The sequence below is a fragment of the Tupaia chinensis genome, unplaced genomic scaffold (assembly GCF_000334495.1).
Source record: "Tupaia chinensis unplaced genomic scaffold, TupChi_1.0 Scaffold000126_2, whole genome shotgun sequence".
In the NCBI taxonomy this organism is placed as follows: Eukaryota; Metazoa; Chordata; class Mammalia; order Scandentia; family Tupaiidae; genus Tupaia; species Tupaia belangeri.
In genome coordinates, this window is record NW_006159594.1 from 960,342 (window position 1) to 972,934 (window position 12,593).

Sequence of the window (12,593 nt, forward strand, 5' to 3'; positions counted from 1 at the left end):
GTGGTCGACTACGTGGGAGTCCAGCGACATAGCCATTATGCTAACTGCTGGTTCCCATGTTATTTATTTTTTTATTTGACCAGAGAGGGATAGAGAGAGAGAGAAAGTGAGAAAACAAATGTCTAGGTCCAGGTCTTGAACCACTGTCAACCAAGTAGGAGTCCAGCACATTTAACCATCACACCGCCTGCCTGTCCTGAGTCCACTATCTTAATCACAGAGCTATAGTATCTCCCCATCTCTCCACCCCCAAACAGCCCTGGTCTCTAGGCCTTCCTGTCAGACAGGAAAGTACTTTCAGGTGGCTCCTTAATGAATTACCTGGAGAAGGATGTGATTAGATTAAAAAGAAAGCCCCTGCCATCCTGTAGCCTAGGCTAAGGGAGTGAGCAAAGCTCCACCTCCTTCCTGGCTGCTCCTCCCCTTCTCTCCCTCTTTGCAGGGGTGAGAGGCAATTACAAGGCCTCTTGGCAGCACTGCTATCATAGGGTGCCCTCTTTTTTTTTTTGAGAGATTTTCACTGTAGGGCGCGTGCGCTCGCCAGACAGACAGAGAGAGACATAGAGACAGAAAGCGAGAAATCACCCCCCGGGGGGGATGGTCACGCCACAATCCCTTCTCCTCCATTCTCCTCTCGGGATCTTGGGCACGCACGCACATGCGCCCGGCGTGAGTTTTAAGCCACCGGGTCCGGGACACGAACCACGGTCGACTACGTGGGAGTCCAGCGACATAGCCATTACGCTAACTGCTGGTTCCAGGGTGCCCTCTTTTAAAGCAAACAAAACCCGATGAGAACACATCCTCACGTCTGCCCTTTTAAGAACAAACTCACTGGCACCAAGGGGTGGGCATGTGTCCTAACGTGAGTAAAGAAAAAAAGCAAAGGGGAGACAGAAGGAGGGAAAACTATGACGGAGCGGAGCGTGGGGACAGAAGCGTGCAAGGTTTAGTCCCTGACCAGTGACATCTGAGAAGTGAAGGCGTCTGGAGTGGAGATCCACACTCCAGCAAACAGCACCCCCTATTGGTCCTTCTGGAAGTACCGCGAGTAGAGTCTCTGTCCCACACACACCGGGCAGGGGACGCTGCCGTTCATGGAGAGAAGCCCCCCTCTTCTCAACCACTGCCTAGCACCCTGAGCCGGAAGGCACCCCCTTTAGCAGCTCACAGGCTTGGGGTAATGCTCTCACCATACACGTAACCCTAGGACCAGCAGCACCCCCCCAGGCAATCCCACCACAGGAGTTACAAGAGAAAGCCCAAAGACAACAGCGCCCCTTGTCATCTTCTCACATCTACGGCACGCCTGTCCCTGAGGATCGAGTGGCGGTGACAGTGCAACGCACTCATCAGACAGCCTGGGAAGGAAGCTCCGGCCTCAAGGGTTCATGGAAGTAGGCGGCAGGCAGCAGAGCCCCCAGCATGCTCTTCCTAGCAGAGTGGCCAGTGGAGCTCTGAGCCCCTCTCTCAGAGGGCAACCCCAAAACACAGTTCTCCCAGCAACTAGCATACAGCTCAGGGACTGGCTCCTTGACCATGCTCAGGGAGCTGCTGGGAGAACACGCCTTCTCCGCCAGCGCCCCCGAGTCCTGCCTTGCTGGCTCTAGCTGGTCGGAGCTGCCTCCCCTAACAACGGACTCAGACTCAGACAGACACACTCTGCTGTGGCCACATTTCCCCATCACTCCCAGCTACGGGCGCACGCCTCCCTCCCCAATTCTCCATTTGTTTTTCTATATTCCACGGTAGCTAAGACCGTCCCTTAAAAAAAGAAGTGAAACAAAGCAGAAATTGTTTACTCCTGTGGTCAGGCTTCCATTAACGAAGGCTAGAGTTTCTGGGCAGAGATTTCTGCCCAGGGAGGGCAGGGGCGGGGACCAGAAAAGAGGAGGCTAGGGTCTGGGTTCAGCGGACTCTCAGGGCTCCTCCATCCTCCAGCACTTCCCCTCTAGCCCATCGTCCCTCTTCTCCCACCTCTTACCTGTCCCGTGACCTTTGGGCAGGTGCGGGCAGGAGGGGCTACCAGCTCGGTCAGGAGGAGGGGAAGGTGCTAGTTAGGGGAACCCGGGGTATGGCACGGGCTGCAGCAGCTGTTGACTCTGAGGAGCAGAAAAGGCAGAGGGTGACGGGGACCGAAATGGAAAACAGGAAAACACATGTGTGACTCCAGCCGGCAGCAGGGAGGGGCCAGGGGCGGGCTGGAGCTGGGACTGCCTGGTTAGACCCAGCAGACCTCGAAGCCCGCTGGCCTCCAGGCACCTTCTCTCCATCTCAGCTCCTCCCCCTCCCCACCCCAGGCCCCTTTCTTCCTCATAACCCCGGGGTTGACAAAGCACTTACGCTTTCCCTGCAATGTATAGTGACCTCCTGAGGCCTCTTACAACTTCCCTCTCCCCGTCCCTCCATTCTGGACTCATGTCCCACTCAGTCCTGCAGATAGCATAAGATTCCATGGTGAGGGAGAGGGCCATGCAACTTGGCAGTCCCATCCCAAGAGCTTCCGTGCCCTCTGGGCCCCTAATACAAGCCAGGGAAGGCCAACCATGGGGGTACAGCCAAGTGCATACCCTAGCACCAAGCAAGCCCACTCAGATCCCAACTGGTTCTGGTGAGGGTGATGCGTCTGTCACCAGGTAAGAGCCAACTGGGCTGTGGCACCCTGGGCAAGCTAATGAGCTGGCACTCCTTCAAACCAGTGTTATTTAGTATCTGTTCCATGTTTACTCAGCTGAAGTGGGGGAATACCAATTTTCTCAGAGTAACAATTGTGTAAGCCTTTCTTTGTATTCAAAATCAGACATTATTACATGAATGCATCACATGCAATTTTCTGAAGCAGGCAACTTCTTGGTCTTCTTGGTCAGCATTTAAACCACTTACAATGAAGTCAATAGCATAAACCTAGTTCTGAGGGAGTAGCACTTCACCGTGCATCGTGCATTTTCAGAATTCCGGCTGTGACCGCTGCCTTTAGGTGAATGTCAGCTGGCTGGTCCTGGGTTATACCCTGCAACTTTCACCTGCATATTGCAAAATTACTCCAAAGACAGAGAGTCCAGGTAAGGAGCCATCCAGGACTTAGGTCATTGGATGGGAGTCAACTTACATTTCACCGGGAGACACAGAAATCAGAGTTCAAGGCATCAAAAATCTCAGTTATTCCAGGCCTTTATAGACTCAGGCTGCTCCCCAGGTGACCTGCACCTTCATGGCCAGGTTCAAGGTAGAAGTGAGGAAAGTCCTAGGAAGAGGGGCAGAATGCTGTCCCTGTGGGCTCTGGCCCCTGGTGTCTCCCTCACTCCACATGGCCAGGTTGGCTCCACGTTGTCACCATGCATGCCCCCTCCTCAGAACTTCTGCAGCTCCTTTTCTCCCTGCCTGGACCGTCCTTCCCTGTGATACTTCTCATTCCAACTGTTACTCTACTGTCACCTCCCCTCCAGGCTTGCATCACTAGAGCTTTGTCCACCACCCTACCCCCCAGTGCAGGGCTCATACCGTCAATAAATGTTTACTTGAAGAATTAATGAATGAACAAGGCCATCCCTCCATCACTGTTTTCCCAGGGGGCTGGGCTCCTAGGCACGTCCTGGAACTTGCCCTCCAGCCCCCACTAGGCTGCTACTCAAGGCTTCTAGGCAGGTACTTATTCTTTTGGTAGTAATGGGTTGAAGGGGAGGTGTAGAGTATGGTTTTCACACTTTTACTGGGAGGCCTAGAATGGTATGAAATTGACTTAATTTCTTTCTCGGGAAAAGCAAAAAAATAAAATAAAATAAAAAATAAAAGCCACCTAAAGCTCTTTCCCCCAATCGAGGAAGCTCCCAGGGCCTCTCTCCCACGCCCAGACTCAGGTGACTGGTCTGAGTGTGGCATGAAAGTGGGAGAGCGAGATGCTATGGCCCAAGGAACAGAAGGCCGAGGGGGGCGAGCGCTCCGTTCCCGCAAATGCAGGTGGGCTCAGGAAGAGGATGCCGCAGCCTCCCAGCTCACTCTTCCCGGACCTCCCCGCAGCCCGGGCGGCCCCGCCCCTCCTCCCCCGCAGTCCGCGCAGGCCCATCCCCCGACCTTCCCGTCCCCTCCCCTCCCCCGCCCGGCCCGCTGGTCTCGCTCACCTTTGCCCCCTTCTGCTACACTGCCCTACAACCTTCGCTTTCAGGGGTCCCCGCCGCCTCCCTTTACTTCCCCTCTTTCTTAGGCTCCCGGTCTGTGTCAGCTCCTCTAAGACCTTTCCTTCTCAAGCCCCAGCTCAGCCGCCATCCGCCCTCAATGCCCCTCTGACGGCTGGGTCGCCCCTGACGTCTGGGAGACTTAGACACCCCCCACCCCCGCGTCCTTTCCTTTACCACCAGCCTCGCTCGGCTCTAGGAAGCGCTAGCGGGGTATGCTGTGGATATGCATCCAAAGGGAACTAAGGCCAGAGAACCGAGAGGCCCCGCAACCTGGCCCCCTGCCCTCTCCTCGCTTGGGCACCTCTGCTATGCCTGGGGGAAATGAAAATGACCGCTGATACGCTTCGAGACGAACGCTCGCTCGGCTTACTCTCCCTCCCTCCCTAGCCCGCTCGACCTGGCGGTCCAACCTGAGTCTGAGCGAGAACCCCAAACCCTGGACTGGGAATCCCCATGGGGGGGCAGGGGTGGAGCCTGCTCGGAGCCGGCGCAGGGGGTCTCCCGGGAAGGCAATCACTTCTACCGGCTCCCGGACTCCCCGCCCTTATCCCGGGAGCTGTTGCATCAGCCTCCACATTCCAAATTAAAGCAAGTGGTCTCCACTGGGCTCCGGAGGTGTCAAGCAGCAGAGCGGCCGCCAGGAGGCAGCACTTAACCAAAAATGTCCGGGGCGAGCAAAGGGTGCCCCGGAGGCTGTAGTCCCTAGAGCACCAGATGATTAAAAAAAAAGAAAGAAAGAAAGAAGGAAAAGAAAATGTGGTGAGTCTTAACGCGGCGCGGACCCAACTAAATAGGGAGTTGCTGGGCTAGTTCAGCAAAAAGGATCTGGAAATGCATCACCACGTTTTAAGGCTAAAGTTGGGGCCTTTGGGTGGCGTGGTGGTTAAGGGCGCTGGATACCCATAGACCATGGTTTGAGTCCCGGACCTGGCGGCTTGCTTTCTCACTTCCCCGGGTTTTGTTTTTTGTTTTTTTGGAGAGGTTTTTGCTACAGGGCGAGTGCGCTCACCAGAAAGACAGAGAGACAGTGATCCCCCAGGGAGATGGCCAGGCCAGAATCCCTTCTCCTTCATTCTCCCCTCAGGATCTTGGGCACGCAGGCACATGCGCCTGGCGTGAGTTTAAGCCACCTGGTCCGGGACTCCAACTGCAGGCAACTACGTGGGAGTCCAGCGACATAGCCATTACATACCTGCTGCTCCCCTCATTTTCCCTTTCTTTCTCTCTCTGGTCAAATTAAAAAGTAATAATGACACATGGAATTAAATGAATAAAAAACAAAGACTAAAGGATGGCTTGTAAACAAGTCACCTTTGTATACTTTTTGGACAATCCAGCTTTGACTTTTTAATTTAGTTATATATTTTTTTTGCTTCAGGACACAGGCTCACTGGAGAGGCACAAAGAGAGGGAGAAGAAAAGTGAGAAAGGACCCCCCCCCCCCATTCTCCTCTCAGGCTGTTGGGCACCCACGCTTGTTCCTGGAAGATATCCTGGCTGTCCAGTCCACCAAGTGGGATCTAGCTTGGTAAGCTCCACACCACTCCCTGGCCCCAGCCTTGGGAATTTTTAAAGCCCACACTGCAGTTCTATAGAGATCCACAGAGTATTACCTGCCTTCAAGGATAGTCTAGTGGAAAGGCACACAGCTTAAGGAACTTCCCAGCCTCCCCACAAGAAAGAAGAGTGTAGCCGGAGGTCATACTTTACCCATTTTGAAGCAAGGTCATCTAACACGGAACTTAGCCAGTACTGACTGAGCAGGGATTTGACAGCTCTAGGGGGAGAAAATGAGGAATACGTTGTAATAAATTACATATGTAATGAGAAACTACTATTCAAAGCAGTACTTTGTGTGGGTGAGTGGTTTACAGCCTTGGATTCCCACATTTCTTGCATAGGGTGACAGTGATTTGATCTTTGAGCTGTCCTAGAGAGGAAGAGAATGAAAGAATTCCCAAAAGACTCACCCTTCTTTCCATAACGGTCTTAAATCTTAGAATTTGTCACACACAAGCAAAAAGGGGAGGAGGCTGCAAAACGGGGTAGAACTGGCTACCCAAAGTCAGCTTCGCTTAGCTCCTCTTCCTTTTCCAACTTCAATATTCATCACAGCTGTTAAAAGGCACCTAATTCCCCGGATCAATCAATGCACTTGTACAAAGGTAACTGTATACAGACCTAAAAAAGGGTAGTTAAATAAACATGTTAGACAAAAACATGAGAGAGTAACAAAATGTTAGAGCCAAAGACAGGGCAGGGGGCCAGCTGGTGGCCGATGTGGGGGTTAAGGCGACTGGATTCTGCAAGGCCCAATAGGCGACTGCACAGTTCAAGTCTGGGACCCAACAGCTTGAAAACACACCAGGCACCAGGTATGTATGCTCAAAATCCCAAGAGGAAAACGTATTGAGGAGGGGCCATCCACTCTAAGGGGTGATTTCTCACTTCCCTTCTCCCTACCCCCAACAAACTAAAACAAAACACAAATAAGGCATGATGCCCCTAAAATGCAAAGGAGTTTTAAAAAAGAAAGACATGGGACCAGAGGATGGTGTAACAATTACATTGCTGGATTCCCATGTAGTTGACCACAGTTTGAGTCTTGGACCCAGCAGCTTCAAACTCACACCAGGTACACGTGGGTGCATGCCCAAGATCCTGAGAGGAGAATGGAGGAGAAGGGATTACAGCATGGCCATCCCCCTGGGGGGTGATTTCTTGCTTTCTATCTCTCTCTGTTTCTCTGGCAAGCACACCCTATAGTAAAAATCTCTCTTAAAGGAAAGGAAAAAAAAGAAAGCAAGACATGAAACTCAGACTTTTGATGCTTCACATTGTTCTTAATTCCAGTCTTTGCCAGATGAAGTTCAGAGGTTAAAAGACATCCAGTTTGGGATGACGAAATTGCTTTCCTGTGGCTTATGAGGCTGATGAAGTCAACCAGGAGTGCTGTCCAGGTGCCAGACCTCCTCCCACGACAGTGTTCCGAGGTCCCTGAGAATGCTGATGATGTGAGCTGCCAGCACTCTGTATTCTCTCTCTCTCAAAATCCTAACTCATATTTCCTGCTTTTTACAACCCTTGGATTGTCTCCCTGCCACATCACACTAATCATGTCAAAGGCTGAACTTGTCTTCCTTCCCAAGTCCCTTCCCTCGCAGATTTCCTAGTTCTTTTTTTTTAAGAATTGCTTATTTAATTCCATTTGTTGTTATTATTATTTTTTAATTATTTATTTATTCACTCATTTATTTTTTTAATTTGACCAGAGAGAGACACAGAGGAGGGAGGGAGGGTGAAAAAACAAGCCACCAGGTCCAGGACTCGAACCGTGGTCGGCCATGTAGGAGTGTCCAGCACCTTAACCACCACACCACCTACTGGCCCCTGTTATTTTTTTTTTTTATTTGACCAGACAGAGAGAAAAAGGGAAAGTGGGAAAGCATGTCACCAGGTCCAGGACTTAAACCGCAGTCGGTCATGTGGGAATCCAGGGCCTTTAACCTCTTCGCCACCTGCCAGCCCCTGGATTTCCTAGTTCTGATCAGACTTCCCATCCTGCCCTAAAGTCCTCCATCTCTGAGTCCTTGACTTCCACAGCTATTAATGGTTGCATGTGTCCTCTTTTGCATGCAATGTTCATATCGTCTACATTTTTTTATTCACCTAAATACACGTGCCCTTTTCTATGATTTTGCAAATCAACAGTGTTCCCCACATATAAGAGCTACTAAAGATAGGAGTGTTTAATTCAATTCCTTTATACAATAGTGATCTGTCATCTTTCCTGTCAATCTTGAATGTTGACACTTAGGTTATTCTTTTTTTTTTTTTTCTTTTAATTCTTTGGAGAGGTTTTTGCTATAGGGTGCTTGCACTCACCAGATAGACAGACAGAGACAGAGAGACAGAAAGTGAGAAATCACCCCCCAGGAGTTGATGGCCACACCGCAATCCCTTCTCCTCCCTTCTCCTCTCGGGATCTTGGGCACGCGCGCACACGCACATGTGCCCGGCGTGAGTTTAAGCCCTGGACTCGAACCGTGGTTGACTACATGGGAGTTCAGCAACATAGCCCTTACGCTAACTGCTGGTCCCACTTAGGTTATTCTTCAAACTGTTGGCTTCTACTATTTGATTTCCCAGCTATAAACTATGGGATCCCAAATGTTCTCCACTTCATTTTTTTAAAAATAATTATTTTATTGGGAACCAGCAGTTAGCATAATGGCTATGTCGCTGGACTCCCACACAGTCAACCGCGGTTCACGTCCTGGACCCGGTGGCTTAGAACTCATGCCCGGTGCGTGTGCGTGCGTGCCCAAGATCCCGAGAGGAGAATGGAGAAGAAGGGATTGCAGTGTGGCCATCCCCCCAGGGGGGGATTTCTCGCTTTCTGTCTCTATGTCTCTGTCTGGCGAGCGCACGCGCCCTATAACAAAAACCTCTCCAAAGCATTGTTTGTTTGTTTTTAAGAATTATTTTTATTTAACTTTATTTATTTGAATTTGACCAGACAGGACCAGAATGAGAGAGGGGAAGTGAGAAAGCAAGCTGCCAGGTCCAGGACTAGAACCATGGTCAACCATGTGGGAGTCCAGCACCCTTAACCACTACACTACCTGCCAGTCCCCACTTTATTTTTTTTTTTAAGAATTATTCATCGGGGCTAGCAGGTGGCGTGGTGACTAAAGATGCTGGACTCCCACATGACCAATCATGGTTCAAGTCCTGGACCTGGTAACTTGCTTTCTCACTTTCCTTCTCTCTCTCTGCTCAATTTGGAAAATAATAATAAATAAAGTTAAAATTTAAAAATGTATTTATTTATTTAATTGCATTTATTTATTTAGTTAGTTAGTTTTAGAGAGGTTTTTGCTATAGGGTGTATGCGCTCACCAGAAAGACAGAGAGAGATAGATAGAAAGCAAGAAATCACCCCCCAGGGGGGATGGCCACACCACAATCCCTTCTCTATTCTCCTCTCGCTGGGATCTTGGGCACACATACACATGAGTGCCGGGTGTAAGTTTAAGCCACCAGGTCCAGGACTTGATCTGTGGTCAACTACATGGGAGCCCAGCAACATAGTCATTATGCCAACTGCTGATCCTACCATTTGTTATTTTTTTAATTTGACCAGAGAGAAAAAGGTAAAGTGAGAAAGCAAGCCACCAGGTCCGGGACTTGAACCACAATTGGGCCATGTGGGAATCCAATGCCTTACACCACCATGCCACCTGCCAGCCCCTGGATCCAGTGCTCTCCATTTTAGCTGTCACAGGACCAGCCTAGCTGGGAGCCAAGCTTGGGAAGATGTCTTTATTCTGCAACTAACTGTAACAATAAATCTACAGTCACATTTTGGTTTAATTTCCTGATCTCTGAACACTACAAGCAATCTGTACAATGATTGCTTCCTGAACTGTCTTATCTACTTTATAGGTCAATTATGAAAAGCATGTGAAATCACTTATGTGGAAATATTTTGATAAGTAAAACTAAATATATGAATATAAGATGAAAAAGTATTCTGTGTCTTACTTGCCTTGCTTATCTGGGGAGGGGAGGAGTGCGTTTGTTGGCTTCTAGCCAAGTTTCTTTTGTTCCCAACACCTTTTCTTTTTCAGGCCTAGCCTATACCATTCTTATTGTTATAGAAAGAGCTGCTTTTACTTCTTAAACCAGGATCCACCCTTCCCTTCTTTCAAAGCGCAACCTGGAGCTGCCTCCTGTGGAAAAACTTCCCAGTCTTACTGAAGGAAATGACAAACTTCCAGATAGGCCATCACACCACTCCCTCAGGTTCCCCTTGTTTAAGTGTCAGCCTAGCATACAGTAATGGGCACTTTTTAAAGGGCTTCACCATTTCTAAAGCACTTTTACCCTCATTATCACTTTTTTGGAGAGGTTTTCACTATAGGGCGCATGCGCTCGCCAGACAGACAGAGAGAGACATAGAGACAGAAAGTGAGAAATCACCCCCCAGGGGGGATGGTCACGCCGCAATCCCTTCTCCTCCATTCTCCTCTTGGGATCTTGGGCACACATGCACATGCACCCGGCGTGAGTTTTAAGCCATCGGGTCTGGGACGCGAACCGCGGTTGACTATGCGGGAGTCCAGCAACATAGCCATTACGCTAACTGCTGGTTCCCCCTCATTGTCACTTTTAAAATGTTTTCAGAAACATGATATATTAGCTTTTTTTTTTTTAATTAAATTTGGGGCAGGGCCAACAGGTGGTGTGGTGGTTAAGGGCACTGGACTCCCACATGGCTGACTGTGGTTCAAGTCCTGGACCTAGCGACTTGCTTGCTCGCTCTCGCATGCTCTCTCTCTCTGTCTCTCTCTCTCTGTCTCTCTGTCTCTCTCTCCTGTGTCCCTTTCTGGTCAAATTAAAATAAATAAATAAAGTTAAATCATTCTTTTTTAAAATAATATTTTAAGGAATTATTTTATTTAACTTTATCTACTATTAATGTTATTTTCCAGTTTGATTAGACAGAGAGAGAGAGGGAAAGTGAACAACCAAGCCAGCAGGTTTAGGACTTGAACCATGGTTGGTCATGTGGGAGTCCAGCGCCTTTAACCACCATGCCACCTGCCAGCCCCAAAATAAAATAACACATTAAAAAAAATAAAAAAGAAACTACAGGCTGGCTCCATGGCACAAGGTAATACTCTACTCAACAAAAGCCAGACCAGACATAGCGACTACAGTTGAAACTCCCGACCTGGGCAGCCAGAAATATGTCTGGCATATGCACAAGTGCCTGAAATCTGCAGGAACTTATGGAGGGTACTCCCTTCTTTCTACATGCAGCACATGTTCAATCATGAATAAAGGGAAAAAATTAAAATTAAGAGATTAAGTATAGGGGACCAGCAGGTGGCATGGTGGTTAAGGTGCTGGACACTCCCACATGGCCGACCACAGTTCAAATTCCAGACTTGGTGGCTTGCTTTCTTACTTTCCCTCTTTCTTTGCCTTTCTCGGTCAAATTAAAATAAATGAATGAATAAATAAAATTAAATAATATTTTTTAAAAGAGATTAAGTATAAATGGCTTCTCCCAAAGCAGTACTAAACAGTAAGTAATTTTAAAAGTTGGGATGGGATGACATCAGTTCTGCATTAGCCACTTAAAAGCACTGAAATCCTTGGGGGCCAGCATGTGGAGTGGTGGTTAAGGCACTGGACACTCCCACATGGCCACATGGCCAGCCACGGTTCAAGGCCTGGACTTGGAGGCTTGCCTTCTCACTTTCTCTCTCTCTCTGGTCAAAATAAATGAATGAATAAATGAAATTAAATAATTCTTTTTTTAAAAAAAGCACTAAAATCCTTGTTACAAGAATTATATTGGTTAATGTGTGGTAGTAGCCTTTAATTATTTTATTTTATTATTAATTTTTTTGAAAGAGAAATGTTTTGCTATAGAGTGCATGCGCTTGCCAGAGAGACAGAGAGCTACGGACAAATGGAAAGTGAGAAATCATCCCCCAGGGGGGATAGCCACACCACAATCCCTTCTCCATTTTCCTTTCAGGATTTGGGCATGCACACACATTCTATTGGATAGCAATCATGTGTTTAGAGAACTTTTTATTTTTAATTAACCCTTGAGTTTTCAAACCAGTAGGTAAGCTAGAATGCTTGTTTCTCAGCTGCTGAAAAACTGTTTCCAGGTAATATGGAATTCAACAGCAGTCACAAAATTAGCCCAGAAAATACCTCCAGACTTCATCTCTTCTAATACCCTCAATTTATAAATTAAGATCCAATTCAATCTGCTTTCTACATTGCATATAACCCTTGCCTTTACTATATGCCATGAGTTAAATGCTAATGCTGAGGAGAGCAAAATCAATTTTAAGTTATAGAGAAGGGAGGACCAGCAGATGGCTTAACAGTTATGTTGCTGGACTCCCACATGGTAGATCGCAGTTCGAGTCCTGGACCCTGAGGCTTAAAACTCACTCCAGGCACATATGCACGCATGTCCAAAATCCCAAGAGGAGAGTGGAGAAAGGATTGGAACCAGCAGGTGGCATGGTGGTTGAGGCACACTGGACACTCCCTCTTGGCTGACCACGGTTTGAGTCCTCGACCTTTTGGCTTGATTTCTCATTTTCCTTCTCTCTTTCTGGTCAAATTTAAGTGAATGAATGAATAAATAAAATTAAATAAATCATTCTTTTTTTTTTAAGTCAACGTTCTTTTTTTTTTTCTTTTTTGAGAGGTTTTTGCTATAGGGCGCGTGCACTGGCCAGACAAAGAGAGACAGAGAGATAGAAAGCGAGAAATCACCCCCCAGGGGGAATGGCCACGCTGCAATCCCTTCTCCTCCATTCTCCTCTCGGGATCTTGGGCACGCATGCACACGCGCCCAGCATGAGTTTTAAGCCACCG

General features: G+C 48.4%; 1 protein-coding gene across 2 annotated transcripts in view; it reads right to left on the minus strand.

The window, feature by feature from the left end:
- Positions 1–3,159, minus strand: part of SLC7A7 (solute carrier family 7 member 7) — a 51,607-nt gene extending 48,448 nt beyond the window's left edge. The window contains exons 1-2 of one of the 2 annotated variants that reach the window (XM_027770300.1): positions 3,110–3,159; positions 1,985–2,102 (exon numbers count right to left, since the gene is read on the minus strand). The gene's annotated coding sequence lies outside the window, so the exon portion shown is untranslated. Of the gene's footprint in view, positions 1–1,984; positions 2,142–3,109 lie in introns of those variants that run through there. The other variant, XM_027770299.1, reaches the window with a different exon arrangement.
- Between the last annotated feature and the right edge of the window lie 9,434 nt (positions 3,160–12,593).